The sequence below is a fragment of the Mastigoproctus giganteus genome, chromosome 3, assembly GCF_048544385.1.
Source record: "Mastigoproctus giganteus isolate SK-2022 chromosome 3, ASM4854438v1, whole genome shotgun sequence".
NCBI lineage: Eukaryota > Metazoa > Arthropoda > Arachnida > Uropygi > Thelyphonidae > Mastigoproctus > Mastigoproctus giganteus.
In genome coordinates, this window is record NC_143577.1 from 149,715,881 (window position 1) to 149,736,355 (window position 20,475).

Consider the following 20,475-nt stretch of genomic DNA (forward strand, 5'->3'; position numbering starts at 1 on the left):
TATTTATATTTTACTTTAATGTACCGGTAAGTTGTCGATTTTTTCGTTTTTTCCGTTTTAATTTCTGGAGGGTATCATACGGAAGTGTTCCACGTACTATATTGAGGTAAACTCCTCTTATTAATTTACTAAGATCTAGAGTTACATGCGAAATATACTTTCATTTATATGAATCGATTACTGTGGTCCAGAAGTGGGGGGGGGAGTGCAGGAGAAGCTATGATTGATCCTAAAAGCTCTCCAAGGGACCAAAGAAACGTATGCTGATAATGTGATATCGACTGAACTTTTTGTTATTAAGTAATGTCTGAACATCCGATAACATCTGCCATTACAAGTAAGGCAATGTACACAGTGCACATTTCAGGCGCATTCTATTTTTTTTTTTCTTCTTAAAATTAACTGTATTTCTTTCTTTTTTTGCGATTAACTAAACTGAAGTAGATATAGTTAACTTCTTATCAATTAATTATTAAGAGTATAACATTATGGGATACTTAATAAAACTTCATAGTTTTACGTTCTAGAAATCTAGCTGTTCAGTTAAATTACAACTGTGTAATATTTATTGCTCTTTCCAGTGTAAAGAAACTCACCCTTGGCGTTGAGCTCTTCTGGCGAATGCGTGAGGGTCACCTTTACCTATTCGTGTGGTAAAAACGAACTGCTGAGCTCCTTATATCGGGAGGATGGAGGTTAGACGAAGTTGTAGTTGTGGGGCGACCAAGTTATGGCTGAATTTTGTGGCATTTCCCACCAGCAGTAGTGCGTATAGGCCTGGATGCCTAAGCTTTGTTTTATTTGAATACCCCTTGTTATACTGCTAATACCCTGTATATTCACTATGGGGCCAGATGTAGTAATATTACTAAGACATTAAAAAAAAGGGAAATACTTTTAAAGGACGTTACAGGTATAGAAAATTCCTGTTGTCTTTTAAAAGCTAAACTTGGTAAGGCACCTAGCCAAATTTAGCCTTAAAATGACAGCAGGAATTTGCTATATTTGTAAAGTCGTTTAGTGTTTCGTTTTTTTTTTTTTTTTTTTTCATAAGGCATACTGAATACATTTACATTAATATCTAATCATAAAAACCGGACTAACTAGGAATGAAGGTCACTCTAGAACTTTATGCTCAGGTATTCAGTTTATATTCGGGTGTTCACACAATATTTGCTTTGCTTTACATTATTCACAGAATGTTAAATTAGTACTTGTTTATCTTTCTCCAAGGGAAAGCAAAGGACACGAGTTTTCAATGTCATTTGTTTGTTCAGTGAACGGCGTCAACTCTGTGATCAGTTTAGCTGCTTTGTTGGATGAAAAATCCTGAGTTTCGTTGGGGAGGGGGACCGTGCAGCCCTAGCTCGAAACCAACTAAATCGGCCACGGCGTTGAAGAAAGTTCATAAAAATTCCTCCTACCTTGACAGCACTCGAATCCAGGCCTTTTGCACACGGTGTGGAAGGACACCAATCGCTCTCAGTGCGAGGGTTCAACTTCTGTGGCTGGGCTTACAACATAACATAACTGAATAACTGCGTGGATCATCTGCACACTTCTTCTATCTCTCACGCAACTAATTAACAATAAATAGTAGTTTGCACCAACGATATACTAGTAGTCTAAAGTCTTGAGTTATGCCCTCTTTCTCTACTGCTAACTTTTTTTTGGTGATCGTTAGGTTCGCAATGGGACGGAATAGTGCTGTACAGAGCCGATTCTTTCTCCACCTGCACCTACCGCACGATCGAAATGTATAAATATTAGATTATGAATCTATCCCAGGCTCATTAACAATGCCTTGCTCCTGGGTATTCCAACCTCACCAACCTCCATTTGCCATCCTTTGTCAACAGCCATGTAACAAAAAACTAGCAAGCCAAATAACGATATTTCTATTATTTGTCATAGCTAAAGATAGGCAACACTGAAATAATCATGAAGGAATATGTATACCTGGAAGCGGCGCTTATCTCTGCTGGCATATCGGCTACAACAACGTAATTTTAATACTCTTCAACAACTCTTGATAAACAACATGCTTATTTAAAAACAGTATGTCATAAAAATCAGAGAAAACAAATAAAAGGGAATTTACATATTAAAATAAACTCCCCAAGTTAATATTAATATGCACCCACTGTCAAGATGTGAGTAATTTATTTTTAATTCTCTAATGAACTTAAATACGTACAAATAGATAAACACTCACGGCGCAGCCAAGGTCATTCTTGAGGTGGCAAATAAAACTTTGTGAGTTACCACACTGTTTGCCGCTACGATCACAGCAATCGATCAAATATTTCCGAAGATAATTAAAAGGGAAATCACGGCCACCTTTTTCGATGACCCTGTATTTGCGAAAAGTTTATGATTATCAGGAAAAAAAAAAAAAAAGAAAGAAACTGTTTTATGATCAGCAGTGGCTCACAGAGTTTTCACGATCGAGTCCTTACAAACCTTGTGGGAATCTTCATTCACTCTCTCCAAAGGACGAATTTCCATTGAGCTAATTGCTTGATCGTGCATTAAACAACATAAAGTTTCCCCCATGGTAGTTGAGCTCGATCAGTCGTCTAACAGGAATGCTAGATTAGCAGACCCCTGACCCAAGAGGCAGGAGTACTACCACCAAGTGAGGAAGTCATTAAAATTTATCTTTTATGAAGCGCTGCTTTCAACTCGTTGCAAAGGTTTATTTCATATTTTGAAATTTTAAGCGAACAACGTGGAACTAAATCAAACTATCTTTCATAAACAATTAGTTTATTAGCTTGAGATTGCTCAGTCACAAGGACTTGTGACTGATACTTGTGTAGCTTCAATGCCAAGTGCACCTGAGGATACACTGTCAAATGAGAGTTTCTAGAACTTAAAACTTAATATTATTATAACGAAAACTAAAATATTCATACGATATAGGGAGATGTAAGAATCCCATGATTTGTCCTATAAAGTCTTCTGACGTTATTTGGCTGGCCTGGAGCATAAACGTAAAATTTATTTGACGAAGTTCGCATTTGGACATAATTTCTTTTTTAAACACAGAGGTATTTTCTTAATTTCATGTAAACATCCTTGATTTAAAACTCTTAGGTTTCACTGTCCTAGAATATGACGATGTAATTCCTTCTTTCTTAATTGTGGCTCGTCTTCTGACACTCAGCCTTCCTTTGAGATACATACATTTTTGGACTTAGTTATCGAGATTTTCAATTTATATTTTCAACATTGAGGGTACTTTTGACTTTGTTGCTAGCTGATACCAGGAATCCGCTTCCACTTTTTTTAGCCTAAACAAGGACAACTTATCCATCATATTGTTCTAAAAAACTAGGACCGAAAATCAATACCTGGGGGACAAAAACTTTTTACAAAACTCTCTCGTTCTGCGCAAACCTTGTCCGAACTATGATGGTCCCTTAATAATGTTGTTGTACATATACATAGAACTGTGTATTATTCGTAATTGACTCAAAACCACAAGCCACCACAGTTGACTTAAACTAAAAAGACACTTTTGAAATTTTGGTAGTCAGCCGGTTGCATTTGATAAAGATGTCTTACTATTATTATGTTGTTGTAGGATTTTAGGCGCATCAGCAGCTTAGGCCATATTGGGCCGTATATAATATATCTGTATGTTATTTTGCATGTGTCGCAACTTACAGCAGTAAGTACAGAGCATTATGACCTTAGTCGCTGATGCTCCCGAAATCCTATAACAACAATAACATTTTGCTGTTTTACTCGATTTGCTGTTTTCTGGACAAAATACCCGAGTTTCTGTGAGAAGAAATCATGGCATCGTCACCTATTGTTGTTGTTATAGGGTTTTAGGTGCTTAGGCGTCCAGCGACTAAGGCCATATTTGTCAGTGTATACTGTCAGTAAATTGCGTGTGTCTGAGGTCGATTTTTTATTTGCTGGACAAAAATCCGAGTTTCCCGGATAAAAATCATGCTATCCTAGGCTGGGACTGACTAACTCAGCCACGTTGTGAAAAAGGCCATAAAATTCATCCGTTCATCAATGGGACTCGAGCTCATGTCTTTTCCACCAGGTGTGGAGAGGAAGGCGATTCTACCAACTGTGATATCCACGAGGGCCACCCTCACTTGAAACCAACTAACCATACACGTTGTGTAAAAGACCCATAAAAATTCTCGCGTCATTTATACTATTCGAAATCAGGTAATTTCCATCTGGTGTGAAGGTGGAAGGTAATTTAGTAACTGTTATACGCACGGATCGATGCTTTATTAATAAGCTAAGAGGCTCTTAAGGCTGTGAGGTGACATTACTATAACTCTTTATTAAATTGCATGCATGTTATAGTATACTGCTTGTTTGTGGGATGAAAGATGCAGTTTCGGAAAAAAAATAGAGAAATGTTAACCCTCACCTGAGATCAGCTAATTCGGCCATACTATATAAAAGCCTATAAAAATTCCTATTTTTGGAAAAATAATCGACATCAGGCTTTTTCCGCACAGCGTGAAAGATAGTCGCGTGGCCTTTGGCAGTAGTGAAATAACATTATTTGAGATGACACTGAAGTGCTGTCCTAATTTATGTTATTTATATTGTGACCATGATTACACTAAAAAGAAATAGCTATACTAAAGAAAACAACTGGAATTTTAACTTCTTTTCACTGTGTCAAAACATTTTCATTTCTCTTAGTCACATTTCTGTCAGTTGGTTATATTTAATGCAAAAATATTCAAGGCAAATCAGCTCATTATTATGTTTTGCGACGCAAATATCTCGCAAGAGGTGGAAGTGGGGAAGAGATCTTAGATATCTCTAAAGTTGGTGGCCAGGGAGTCTTTTCACACCAATTATACCAACAACATCCTTTCTTTACTGAGGTGTCAAGTACTGATGGAGCTGATATTCAGGTCACGTCTACGAGCTGCATGCCACCCTTCATTTATCATATCATTCCTTCATTCATCATATTCCCACAATTTTTTGTCCTCCAATATTAAGAAATTCAAACTACCGAAAACGTTTATCTACAAAATTTCAAACCTCCTCAAAAGTTCGAAATTTACTTTGAAATATAATGACCTCGGTTGTAATTATAACGATGTCCATTTTGTAACTTTTAAATCCAAATTATTTTCTAACTGAATCTCAAATATGTTCGCCTGAAGCTTACTCGCCGTGTTTCCTTTCGACTTCAGAGGATTAATAGACCACTTCACTTTGATGCCTAATATAATCTGTCAAATCTATTTGTTGGCTCCGACTTTTTATCAACTCTTAAAATTACCCTGAACTTTGAGACTAATGAGTGTAATTCCAACCTGTTTAAATTTTTCAATTGTGCTTGATGTCGATCTCTTCTCCCGTGGCTACTTTTCTCATTCCTACATCTCCCTTCTCCTTCGAGCGGTGATCGTAGCGCACTGGCCACGATCTTCCACTGCTCTTCTTGAATGGAGTCATTATATTTTTTTCCTGGAAAACTGATTTTTCTTCCAGAAAAACTAGAAAAGCGGCTACAAATGTCCTCAGTTTACTGACAGCGTGCACTTACGCTTCATAACCTTAGTTCCTCTAACTAACACCAACACCAAGAACAATACAACAATGCCCTTCCTAATTTTAAAAGCCTTTTACAATTTCTCTAGTCTCCGACCCGCACTTCTTCAAACGAGAAAAACTGGCAGGCCCACTATATGTCACGGAGAAAATCACTTTCTACAAGTTACAAGGTAGATTTATGGAAGATTTGAAGCAATGGATAAGCCGATGTAGCCCTGAAATCTCAGTTTGCAACAAATTTCACTTTTTCACATTTAAACGTGTGAAGAACAGTAATTTCAAGATAATGACAACAATTTGATAAAAGAGAAGAGTCTTTAAAGCACATTCAAGGTGAACAAAGATATATAATATCCAGGGTTTGACTTTCGCTGTTCATGCTACTTTTCTTCAAAAGGCAATGTGTCAAGCCATGGGACATTTTTCTATTACTCGTTGACGGCGCCCAAAACGTCTGTTAAATTCCTGCACTCTGTTCCAAAGAGGACAATAAAGTTAATGTTTCTTCATAAACAAATTCATTTTAATTCTTATCATGCAAATGTTCAGTTTCTGCTATACGCCTTTCCTACAGATATTTTCAGTACCACTGATCTTTTGAATTAGCGATTGAAATTCGCCTTTTCCTTCCAAAAATGTCTGAACATGTGCATCAACTTACTTAATGTCCCAACAAAATTCAACTCCAAACTTATCGTATCGTGTTAACTTTCTTTTTCATAATTTATCCCTTCTGTTCTTTGGAAAGAAATATCTTTCGTATCCATTTCCTGAAAATTACAATAAACAGAAAATCAAGTTAGTTTGGGAATTAAAAAAAGTGTCTTCCATCCCCTCACTATGCAGTCCACACGTAATACTGGACACTGAAAAGTTCGATACATTGCGCATTTGAGGTCACCACAAAACACAAGTGAAACTGTATACAGAAAGATACAGAAAAGGGGACTTTGAGCAAGACTATCCACGACTGGTGCTCCGTACCCTTCAACAAGAGAAAGAGAAGCAGTGCAACGTTCTCTTTAGAGTCGAGCCTATATTCCATCTTGAAACTGATTCTTAACGTTCTCTCCTGAAGAGAACATGGTAAATGCTCTCTTCCCTCTTCAACATAATTCTGGAAATCCTAATGACACACGACTACTGGTATGCTGAAAATTTGATGAAAGTACCTTCACTCAAAGGGAATGGTACAAGATCCTTTAACTTACGTGAGGCTTTTGAGACATGTCATAGGACCTAATTTCATTTTAACAGATGATAATGCTCTTCTAGAGTGATAAGCGGCGAGATCACTACATTGTCAAGGACTTAAGACCTTCAGAACTAGCCTGTAAATCCCAATAGAGTCTATATTTTTTTAGACTCAATAGAATGAATTAAGCTAACATTTAGTAATATGACCATACTTTTATTATAAACGTAATACTGTAAATGGACATTTCGTAATCATATGCGTCTAAAATATGGAAGTGAGTAATAGTGCTGTGCCTTTCTAAAAATTTAAATACCTGTAAATTTTACAGAAAAGCCTGTGAATTGCAAGGAATCGAACTTTTGATTAATAAAATTTCGCTAATAAATTCATATTATGATAGATAAGGTACAAAATGGTTACCGCATATTATGGTATTGCAGTGTAATAAAATTAAACTTCCATAGAAGAGGAAGTGGGAAAATGAATCTGATCTATTAGCTTCTATTTTGATTCGATTTTTTAGGTCAGTAGCTTACATGTAGACTGTGTAAGATCTGAAAATCTTACAAAAATAAAATATTTTTTTTGACTTCTGAAGTTAGTTTTCCTTTTTGGATTCTTGCCGTTGGGAGAAATGTTAATAGCGTCAGTTTCAATAAACAAGAATTATCCAGTAAGGATTGTAAAACTTAAAAGGTAGGAAGAACGAAAAACAGAAAAATTAGCTTTACATCCGTCAAAAACAGAAAACTGACGGAAAATACTATAGCAAGCCCAGCAGGTGGTACGGCGCAACAAGTTTATGAGGGGTCACGCACTGGAAACGCATATGGCTAAACGCACACACAAGCCTCTAAAAATAGACGCGATGGTCTCCAGTGACACATTTGTGGTTTGTCTGTAGTGCTATGGAGACAAGCTGTGATGACACAGAAGGAGTTGTTTTGATGCATTCGGCCTACATGAAAGAGCTCAACGGATGTCAACAGGTAGGAAATAAAAAAGGAGAGGGGTATTGTGAATCACGTGCCACAGGGCTGGCTGACCTGCCAACTAATGAAAGGATAAAAATGAAGATAGGAAGGAGGAGATTGGTAGAAATACTGTGGAGAGGCGTGACAAACTGAGAAGAAAATTTTGTGGATGGAGACGGACAGGAGGAGAGTGAGAGAGTGAGTCAGTGTCAGTGAGTTGGGCAGTAAGAGGAGAGTGGGTCAGTGTCAGTGAGTGGGGCAGTAAGATGAGAGTTGGAGAAGAAAAGAAAGGAATGAGTTTTTTTTAGATAGAGTAGCCGGTGGAGAAAAGTGGCTAAGTTCTAATGTGTAGTGAGTATGAGGGGTAGATAAGCTTTAAGTGAACAGTTAAGTCAGTGATCTAAATAGTTAGTGAGAGAAGCAGTCGAGTAAGTGGGAAGATGAAGTTGGAGCGCAGAAGTCGGTCAGACAGTCAGTCAAAAGTAGACTGAGTTTCGAAGTGAGAGATGAACACGTGCCATAGAAAGGAGGGAAAATTTTTCAAGATCCTTAAAGTAGATGAGAAGGAGTCAATTCCATTATGAAGGAACGAGATTGCCTGATATTCTGAGAGCAAGTACGTTGGAGCTGATGAAATCCGAAGCCGGACAAAAAGAGTACAGCCATTCTGATCAGATGAAATTAATGCGTCCATAAAGAAATAAAAAGGTACCCAGGAAGGAATCCAGTATCTTATATCGAACGCCCCCAGTGATTGTGAGATGCGACCCAGATAGAAAGAATCCCCTACTCGCTTAGAGAAGGATGTACCGTGAAGTCTGCCAAGTTATGTAAGTAAGTGATTAGTTTGCTTAAGTAATCCCAACATCACACCGACTATAGGCACTCGATAACCAGTTTATCAGAACTTTTGATTGAACACATATGTATAAGTAGTACTTTATTGTAATGAATAAGTTAGTGAATGTTATGGACTGAAGGACATTACCCAGGGCAAGTCAATATACATATAGATAAATTTTGGAAGGGAATAGATATAAAATTTTTGATGTGATTGATACTTGTTAATATTTGGTTAAATAAGTGAATGACTAAGTATGAATTTTGGAAGGGGATAGACGGATGTCAGTAACCCCCGAATGTGCAAGTAGTTAATTGTAGAAATTTGATAGTAATAATTACCTAGATTAGAGAAGGTTGTAGGCTATAATCTGTTAGAAAACAGAGTAATGATTTATACTGAAATTAAGAGTATCGGAGCTTTATCAATTTGGAGTAGGAATTGTTTTGTAATGAAAGGAGAATGTTAATAGATTCTTTTGAAAGTCAATTGCACTCAGGAGTAAGGAAGTAGAAACATTTTGTTAGTTTAAAAGAGGAGATAGTTGATTATGATTTATGTAAAGGAAATAGCCCTCCTTGAGTTTACTCAATAGGCAAAATACCTTGCTCATATACATTCTGTTATAAGAAGATGAAATTAAATCTATTTGGTCATGAGTTTAATAAATTTCTTTTGTTTGATGTATCTATGTAAAAATGTCCAATAAACTGATTTTTCTTATACTACATTTGTGTGTCTCTTTGTTGTTCTGTGTAAGGCCTATCCAAAAAGGGATTAAACACATCAAGGAGATTTTCCCCTAGAACTTGGAAATTTTCTGTAAAGTATAGTCAGATGCGCAAGTGGGGAGTTATTATAAAGGGGAGTTGTTAATAGGGGAAATAATAAATATAACCAAATATATAAAATAACATTATCATAAACACCCCCCCCCCCCCACAATTGGCGAAAGCAAGCCAGGATATAATTCCCAAACGGAAGGCAGTGTACCAGAATAGCAAGGAAATAAGTTAAGCCCAGTTGCTGAAACTGAGAAAAAAATTCAGCTGGCGAGCCAGAATACATATCATATCGATTTAGAATTATTGTTTAATATAAAATTGATTATTGGTTGAAAAATATTAAGGTAAATAATGGTGGAGATAAAAAGTTAAGTATTGAGTTTGATTATTTATGTGGTGTTGGATTGATCATCAGATAAATTTGCTAAGATAAGAAATTTATAGATTTAAAGTGTTAAACATTGAAACACGTTTAATTATGTATTAGTGAATTGATCACAGATTGAACTTGGATTGAGTAGATAAAGGTGAATATAAAGAAAGGAATATTGAAGCATTAGGAGTAATTAAGTGTATAGGAATTCAGTATTAGGCTAAGAGATAAGCATTTAGGACAGATTAAACTTAAAAAGGGCAATTATATTACTGTTAATTAATTTGTCAATTAAATTAAAGATGGCTACAAGAAGGGCACATAGCAGTAGGGACAGGGAAAGAACAGAAAATAATGGAAGGGAAGAATCAGTGGAAACAAGTTCTAGCATAATGAGTAACAATAATGGATCCCTTAGATTAAGTAAGTTCTTAAAAGTTTTTAGGGGCGAACCATCGGAAAGTGTAGACTATTTCCTGCGTAAACTGATAATGATAAAAGAAAAGGAAGGGCTAACAGAATTAGAGGTAGTCACTATGGCCGAGTTTAAATTAGAAGGCGCAGCACAGAGAAAATATTTAGAAACTACGCAGACCACAGAAGTTGAAACTCTCGAACAATTCGGGAAAATATTAAGAAAGCTATTCTCTGAGAAAATTACCTTCCTGGAAGGAATCAATAGGCTAAGCAACATAACACAAACCAGTCGCGAAACCGTGGAAGAATACTATAAGAAGTTTAGAACAATTAAACTAAACACCGAAGTTTCCGAAAATGAAAATGGCGCCTTCGATAAAATTCTAATGGACCAGTTTTTATCGGGAATTAGAGAAAGATATAGGCGAGAGGTACTAAGGAGAAAGCCAAAATCCTTAGCAGAAGCGGCAGAACTAGCCGTCGAAGAGGAGAAACTAGATTCTCATGGTAGGGGGAACACTAGAAAGGACGTTAACATATTAGTATCCGAAGGGGAAACAAAACCCGAAAACAGTAGGGATAAGAAATTAGACGGTTTAGAGAAACAGATCGCAGGGGTGGAAGCCAAATTAAACAAGTTATTAGAAGAATTTAATACCAAGAAACAAATAAAGGAAGGGAACAAGGAACAGTTAGGCGAGAATACGCGGACCTGGGGAAGGCACAATTACTTAGAGGAAAACGGAGATGGAAGAGAAGGATGGAAAACTGGAGAGGCTGACAAGGGTAGAATTCGTAGGTGGTGCTATAGATGCCAAAGGACAGATCACTGGACCCGTGACTGCAAGGGAGGCGAACTAGCAGAAGGATTCGAGGGGAGGAGAGAAAAACGGGGTTCTAAAAATAACTGGGGAGATTATTGGGATCGAAATAGAGACTATCGATCGAGTAGGCCAAAAAACTCAGAACAGGTAAGGGAGGAAGCGCGCACTAATTATAGAAAGGGGAGCCATTGGCAGGAATACGGTAGGGAGTGCTGGTACAGAGATAGGCATCACGAGAGCAGAAATGAATACTGTCACAACAGGGGCACAAATCAAGGGCAGCATATAAGCATAAATGCTCTGCATCTTAGACGCTGGAAAAATAATTCCTGTGAAAAAAGGAGCAATAAATCAGGCAGCACAAGGAGGAAGCCACACACACATAGAAGTGAGTTTATGAATAGAGAACCAATAGTTGTGGCCACCCTAGGACATAAATGGAATCATCCAAGTCAAGTCAAGTGTTATAGGTGTAACAGATATGGGCATATCGCTAGATTTTGCCCAGCAAGAAGAGTACATCACAGAGATGAATATAAAGCTGATGACCCAAGAAATGAATGGAAACTGAAGAGGGGTCGGTTCTATCCATGGCGACCAACAAACCTGAAATCCGGGCCAAGCGAAAACGAAAGTAGATCCCATAGGATCAAAGTTGGTTATCAGATGAGAGAAAATGATGATAAATGTAAGACACCGACTGCAGTGGTGGAAGCGAAAGGAAACATAAGGAAAGGCAATGAGAGGCAAGTGCAAAGAACGAGTCAAAGGTTACCGCAAAGAAAAAAAGATGTTGATAAAGTTCTGATTGCGCAGGAAGAATTAAGAAGATTAAGGAGAAAGAGAAGAATTAGAGAAAATGACGAAACAAGGCAACAAGCAGAAAACAAAATAGTGAATGTGGAATTAGTAGAATTAACAGAGAAGGTTAGACAAAATTCAGGGCAAATAATATCTCAAAGGGAAGGGAGCCTAGAAAATAAAAATAGGAAACCTCAAACGGGAGTAGCAGGACAGTGGAAAGAAGGACTTGCGAATCACAGTGCAGAAAGGGCAATTAAACTGAAAGAATCAAACAGACTCCAGCAATTATATTTAGTGGGAGGATTAATTGATGAGTACATGGGATGGGAATAGTTTTAGTAAAGCCCAAAATATACATTTAATTAATGTACTTGTATATAATTGTAAATATTTGGCATCAGAAGGTAGTGTATAATAAGTGGTTGTATATTAAAGAGATGTAAATAGATGTAGGTGGTTAAATTCCAGGGAAGGTGATGGAGTATAGAAAAAAAAAAAAAAAAAAAAAATGGAAAAAAAAAATTTACACAGGTATAATTTTTTTTTTGGGAGAGGAGCGGCAATTGTAAGATCTGAAAATCTTACAAAAATAAAATATTTTTTTTGACTTCTGAAGTTAGTTTTCCTTTTTGGATTCTTGCCGTTGGGAGAAATATTAATAGCGTCAGTTTCAATAAACAAGAATTATCCAGTAAGGATTGTAAAACTTAAAAGGTAGGAAGAACGAAAAACAGAAAAAATTAGCTTTACATCCGTCAAAAACAGAAAACTGACGGAAAATACTATAGCAAGCCCAGCAGGTGGTACGGCGCAACAAGTTTATGAGGGGTCACGCACCGGAAACGCATATGGCTAAACGCACACACAAGCCTCTAAAAATAGACGCGATGGTCTCCAGTGACACATTTGTGGTTTGTCTGTAGTGCTATGGAGACAAGCTGTGATGACACAGAAGGAGTTGTTTTGATGCATTCGGCCTACATGAAAGAGCTCAACGGATGTCAACAGGTAGGAAATAAAAAAGGAGAGGGGTATTGTGAATCACGTGCCACAGGGCTGGCTGACCTGCCAACTAATGAAAGGATAAAAATGAAGATAGGAAGGAGGAGATTGGTAGAAATACTGTGGAGAGGCGTGACAAACTGAGAAGAAAATTTTGTGGATGGAGACGGACAGGAGGAGAGTGAGAGAGTGAGTCAGTGTCAGTGAGTTGGGCAGTAAGAGGAGAGTGGGTCAGTGTCAGTGAGTGGGGCAGTAAGATGAGAGTTGGAGAAGAAAAGAAAGGAATGAGTTTTTTTTAGATAGAGTAGCCGGTGGAGAAAAGTGGCTAAGTTCTAATGTGTAGTGAGTATGAGGGGTAGATAAGCTTTAAGTGAACAGTTAAGTCAGTGATCTAAATAGTTAGTGAGAGAAGCAGTCGAGTAAGTGGGAAGATGAAGTTGGAGCGCAGAAGTCGGTCAGACAGTCAGTCAAAAGTAGACTGAGTTTCGAAGTGAGAGATGAACACGTGCCATAGAAAGGAGGGAAAATTTTTCAAGATCCTTAAAGTAGATGAGAAGGAGTCAATTCCATTATGAAGGAACGAGATTGCCTGATATTCTGAGAGCAAGTACGTTGGAGCTGATGAAATCCGAAGCCGGACAAAAAGAGTACAGCCATTCTGATCAGATGAAATTAATGCGTCCATAAAGAAATAAAAAGGTACCCAGGAAGGAATCCAGTATCTTATATCGAACGCCCCCAGTGATTGTGAGATGCGACCCAGATAGAAAGAATCCCCTACTCGCTTAGAGAAGGATGTACCGTGAAGTCTGCCAAGTTATGTAAGTAAGTGATTAGTTTGCTTAAGTAATCCCAACATCACACCGACTATAGGCACTCGATAACCAGTTTATCAGAACTTTTGATTGAACACATATGTATAAGTAGTACTTTATTGTAATGAATAAGTTAGTGAATGTTATGGACTGAAGGACATTACCCAGGGCAAGTCAATATACATATAGATAAATTTTGGAAGGGAATAGATATAAAATTTTTGATGTGATTGATACTTGTTAATATTTGGTTAAATAAGTGAATGACTAAGTATGAATTTTGGAAGGGGATAGACGGATGTCAGTAACCCCCGAATGTGCAAGTAGTTAATTGTAGAAATTTGATAGTAATAATTACCTAGATTAGAGAAGGTTGTAGGCTATAATCTGTTAGAAAACAGAGTAATGATTTATACTGAAATTAAGAGTATCGGAGCTTTATCAATTTGGAGTAGGAATTGTTTTGTAATGAAAGGAGAATGTTAATAGATTCTTTTGAAAGTCAATTGCACTCAGGAGTAAGGAAGTAGAAACATTTTGTTAGTTTAAAAGAGGAGATAGTTGATTATGATTTATGTAAAGGAAATAGCCCTCCTTGAGTTTACTCAATAGGCAAAATACCTTGCTCATATACATTCTGTTATAAGAAGATGAAATTAAATCTATTTGGTCATGAGTTTAATAAATTTCTTTTGTTTGATGTATCTATGTAAAAATGTCCAATAAACTGATTTTTCTTATACTACATTTGTGTGTCTCTTTGTTGTTCTGTGTAAGGCCTATCCAAAAAGGGATTAAACACATCAAGGAGATTTTCCCCTAGAACTTGGAAATTTTCTGTAAAGTATAGTCAGATGCGCAAGTGGGGAGTTATTATAAAGGGGAGTTGTTAATATGGGAAATAATAAATATAACCAAATATATAAAATAACATTATCATAAATAACCCCCCCAACAACTGTAACGCTTGCCTTTTAAATGTGCATTACAGTGGAAATCTGATAAAACATATTTTTAGATTTTCACAGATTTCAGATTTTTAAAAAAACAATTATATGCTGATGATCAAGTTATAATTGCAAAATCCGAAGATGAACTACAGATAGCAACAAATGAACTTAATAAAATAGGTAAAAAGTACGAGATGAAAATCTCCACCTCAAAAACAAAATCAATGGGATTATGTGGAAAAAACATACAAAGAGTCAAAATTGTTATTGATGATAAAATAATAGAACAAATATCTGACTTCACCTATTTGGGAAATTTAATATCAAATGAAGGGAAAGACATCCACACTAAACTACAAAAATATAATAAAATGAATGGAACGATTAAACGCCATTTCGGAAAACAAATGACAACTGAAACAAAATTACGACTGCATAACATCACTTCAAAACCAGCCCTCTTCTACAGCTGTGAGACTTGGGTCATAAATAAGAAAGATGCACACAAACTAGAAGCAGCACAAATGAAATTTTTAAGACCATTATTAGGCTTTACAAGACTAGACCACCAAAGAAATATAGATATCCGCGAGAAATTAAATGTAGATAACATAGTAAATGACATAAAACTGTATCAGGCAAAATGGATCAGCCACGTAGAAAGAATGAACCCAGACAGGATCCCAAAATTAGCCTTTAACTACAAACCTACAGGCAAGAGAGAGAGAGAGATGTTGGTCGACCAAGACAACGATGGCGAGATCAAGACCACCTCCAAGAGCTACAACGGAACAGGTCTTAAAAGACCTAAGCGGGACCAAGTTCATGATGATGATGATGAAGAAAACAAATTTTAAAATTTTAAATTTACAATAATTGGAATTCTTTAAAAATGTAACGCACCGGAGTTTATTGGTCCTATCCGTATCGTGTAGTGAACTGTAGAACCATATGTTCGAGTGGTGATTTGCATATTGTGCCGAACGAAAAATTCGGAATAGCTCACAGGGAGAACCGTACTCCTGTCTCTATGATAGTTCCATGAATTTCTGCCGTCATCGACAGGAATCGGATTCACAATTCTCCAAACGAGTGTCACTCAGCGAGGCATCGTCGACTAAGCTTCCACAGAGGACTGATATCAACGTGAAAAGACATAAAATGCGAACATATTTCTTTCTAGATCTACAGATATATCAACTCCTATAGTGTTGTCTTCTGTACAGATTTATTTTTAGAAAAAGGCAACGCTATCAGCAGCCTACACCAATGAAAGAAAACTTCCTCCGCTGCATATTGGTTCTTTCTATGGATAAACTACGATGTTAAACACCGCCTTCTGTCAACAGGAAATATTGAGATGGCTACTTCCTGGGCTTCATGAGGCTTTCTTCCATTATAGCTGAAGGATAACCAGTCTAACAGACAAAATGTTCACTGTGATTATCTTACTAACCATGCCCTACTTGCCAGTGGAGAATACCCCAATCCAACCTACAATGCATACTAGCTCTGTCGGGGGATTCACAAAATTCGCCCTCTTTAAACGGTTTCTAATAAGACAGACGCTCAGTCAGACCAAAATTTAAACGTTTATCTCTAAAAATTCTTGATAATCCAAAGAACAATAAGATTCTGTATGGAATGCCTGATGAGCCATAAGACCGTAATGGACTCACGATAAGCAATACCTATGTTGCTCATCGTATTACCTACATGTAAAATGCAAGTTGAATCCACTCGATGCAGTTACATCACATTCTGCATATTTCAAGAGTTTTCATTTTGGTAGCTCACATACTCATTGGAAGTCTACCAGCATATCACAAACCCAGCTGTGTAATCTGTGACCAACGTCTAAATTCGATATGCCAGCTACTGATGGGCTTATATAATGGTGTTGTTGTTTTTCATGGAGTGGGATTCAATGGCACAAGGGCTACTATAACCAAATTGCACCTATTACTTTGGAGCGTTTATCTCTATATATAAAAGGAAATAAGTCTAGAAGTGACTGTATACGTTGTTCATTTTAGGTAACTGAAAAGTTCTGATAAATTGACATCATTTCCACGTATATGAGTTAGTTGATGAGGTTTTTGTAAGTTAAGTAGTGATCTGAAACATTCAATTCTAACTGAATGATGATATGCAAACTCAATGAGAATATGCTTAATGGTAAGTAGGGAACTGAAGTGCAAGCAAAGTGGAGGATTTTCTCTTAGCAGTAAAAAGAGGCGTGCTAGATGCGTATGACCAATTCGTGCTCTTGCAAGCACGACCTTTTCGTGCCTGTTTAATCGGAGACTCCACAGCTGTGTATTCTGTTTTATTTCAAGAAGCTTGTTACCTGTCTGGGTATGCCACATTTCAGACGACCTCTCAAGTACATATCCATCGTATGATTGGTTTGTAATCAGAATAAGGAACTGGGATGAAATCAAAACAAGTGGGGTGCTTTGCTGCTTCATCTGTACATTAATTTCCTGGAATTCCAATGTGCCTGGGTATCCAGCAAAATTATTTTAGTCAGCTTATTTTCATTGAGGTTACATAACCGAGATACGATTTGTGTGAGAAGTGGATGGGAATTTTGTGATTTATTCTATAGAGCAATCACTGCACTTAAAGAGTCTGTATATACGAGAGGCATTCAAAAAATAAGTTACACCTATCGCCATCCCTTGGGATAATTGCGCAACAAATGTGGCGTCTGCTCGGAATGGAGTTCATATCGTGCGCCCCCTGGTAGGTGAGTTTCGTTGACGTAGCGCTAACAGTTGTGTAGGAGCAAGTGTTCATAATGACACATCAGCTAGAATGTTACTCCAAGTTTGATGTACGCGGAACAGTACGATTTTTGTGGGCGAACGTCTAAATTGTTTCGAGATTCATCATGAAATAACGGCGGTGTATGGGGAAAATGCAATGTCGCGTCCAGTGGTGCTAGCAGTGTGAAAGTGGTCGCACAGAATTGACGAATGCTGATCGAAAAGGAGGGCCATCAACGTCGACCACTGCAGACAACGTGATGCAGGTTGATGAAATGATTCGCAATAATCGAAGACTGACAGTCGCAGAAAAATGGCAAAGGAGTTCGATATTTCGATAGGCAGTGTTCATTCCATCGTCCGTGAACATCTTGACTATCGCAAATTGTGTGAACGATGAGTTCTTCGTTCACTCACAGACGAACACCAAGGTCGACGTTTTTTTTTTTTGTCTTCTCTTGCCTTCCTTCAACGTTATTCTGTGGAAGGCCATGACTTCTTATGCTGCATCATCACTGGCGATGAAACATGGGTGCACCATTTCACCCCAGAAACGAAGAGAGCGTCTATGGAATGGAAACACATAACATCGCCGGTGCGGAAGAAATTCAAAGTTTCCCCATCAGCAGGAAAAGGTCATGGGCACTGTGTTTTTCGATTGTTAAGAAGTTGTTTTCACGGCATTTATGGCAAAAAGCACAACAATTAATGCTGGCTCATACTGCCAAACATTACGGTCTTTCCGAACAGCCTTGAAAAACAAGAGGCCTGGAAAGTTAAGCAAAGGTGTTGTTCTCATTCAGGACAACGCCATGCCACACAATGCACACACAACACGACACTTGCTCCAGTGTTTTGGATGGGAGATATGGTAACATTCGCCGTACAGTTCCGATCTTTCACCTTGAGACTATCACATCTTCAGCAAGTCGAAAGAATATCTAGGGGGTCAACGATTTGAAAACGATGAGCAGGTGCAAACAGCAGTTCGATGGTGGCTGAATGAGCAAGGAGTGGATTTCTATCATCAGGGAATCGAACGTTTGGTCACGAGAGGTGTTTACACTAACTCGGTGACTATGTAGAAAAGTAGTGCAGGGTATTTGCATAATAAGCTATTGCATAATGTTATATACCTCAATAAATGTCTCTTGGGATATAATGGTCAGGTGTAACTTATTTTTTGAATTACCCTCGTATTATGACCTGGATATTTAAAAGATCGTTAAGGAGATTCAAAGCCATTTTAACTGCATAGAGTTCAGCTGCGAAAAGAGTGCATTCAAGTTGTAACTGGACAGAGGCAGTGCAAGTAGAAAGATTTACTGCAGCTCCCACGGATATGTCAGTTTTTGAGTCGTCTAAAGACCTTGTGCATTGGCCAAGGATGCCTATATTCGGATTTATTTTAATGCCTTTGTCTGCATTTTGTCTGCATTTTGTGTAACGTAAAAAAAAACACGTTGTGTTTTTTTTTTTTTTCTGTACACTTTTAAACTTTTTAACTTTTATTAAAATTTAATTTTAATTATTTTTCATCATTTATTATTATTTTTATATTTAAATTATTTTTAACATATTTAATCAAAATTAATTGCAGCATCTAACTTTAAAATCCCTGGCTTAAAGCTGCGAGGGCTATTTGTGCAATAATCGTTTATTTATTAAATATTATGAAGTTTATTTAATTCAGCAACATTTATATACGGTAAATCAAAAGGTATATTAAAACTCATCAGTCTCAGTACTAATAAAATTATGAAATGAAGTTGACGGGTATATAATTTTACACTTGCCTGAAGTGTAAAATTGGTAAAGTTTCTTCAATAAGATGATGCTAATTGCAAAAGAATGTAACACAGCAGTCTGTACCATTTATATGCAAACGACGACAGAACATTACGACTGACCATTATTTCATTTGTCATTTTAGATGAGCCATAATAACAAGCTGCCTGCGTGGTCAGGAGAATTTTGGAGCAAACAATGCGATCTTAATTTATTTAATGAGAGTTTGTTATGTCATTTGGTAATAACAATTTCATAATCTTGTTGTAGACAGTTCCATCTGTATAGATAATACATAACAGCGTATTAAATCTGCAGAAAAGGATGAAATTATTTCCTTCAATTACAAGATTGTGCCATTCCGTCTTACAAGTACTTCAGCAATTTCTCTAATTGGATTAAACTGCTAAGAGGAATTATTCATCTTCGAAATTAGTCTGTACTAACTTTACATGCTGGTTTAGTCTTTCAGAAGTTAAAAAATAAGTTATTTAAATAAAATAATTAGCAAAGGTAGCAAGTGAAGACCCTAATGGCACACCTATTTTTTATTATAAAAAAATTTAATGCGTATAACACTGATTATTTAGTACAAATCATTACCAAGTGCATTTCTCAGCCGTTCCTTCTAAGAAAATGGAAAAGGTTCAGGATTACTCTGATGCTTCAAATGATAGCAGTAATAACAATACAACCTATCGACCAACTGCTGTTTCGTCAGTAATAACACATATCATTGATAAAAGTCATTCTGCCATACCTTCAAGGTACAACTTTGCTAATGAGCCTGTCAACATGCACTCTTTCCCAGAGAGCGCTCCACAACAAGCCTAGCGTACACCAATTTGCGAATCCAAACTGCGTTTCAAGATAAGGCACAATGGAATGTATTTTATACAGATATCAAAAGTCTTGTCGACAACGCAGACCAGAGAAACTCTGTTTAGAAACTAAAAATCATTTTTATATTGAAGCAGTGGTACAGCCTAAATTCCAAATAGTTCCTCTTTCCCACTAGTACGGATGATATTCTATTCACAACCACAACAAACATTCCCGAAAAGGTGCCCTCTCCAGCACTACATTTTCATCATCTCTACAACCATTCCTGAAAGCCAGTCCAAATCTGCTGGCATATCCCGATGGTTTAAAGCTATTTATTAATTCGAAAGCCATTGATGATATTCGCAAAACTTGCCAGGATGCAAATTTACAGATGTATAGAATCATCAGCTACTTGAAAGAACTTAATCTCACTATCAATGCAAACACATCTGCTTGCACATAATAAGAAACTGGCACTGAAATCAAGTTAAGCAGTAACAGCGTCCTCCGTGAGTGTAGGATGCTTACAAACTATCCACTTCTCTGCAT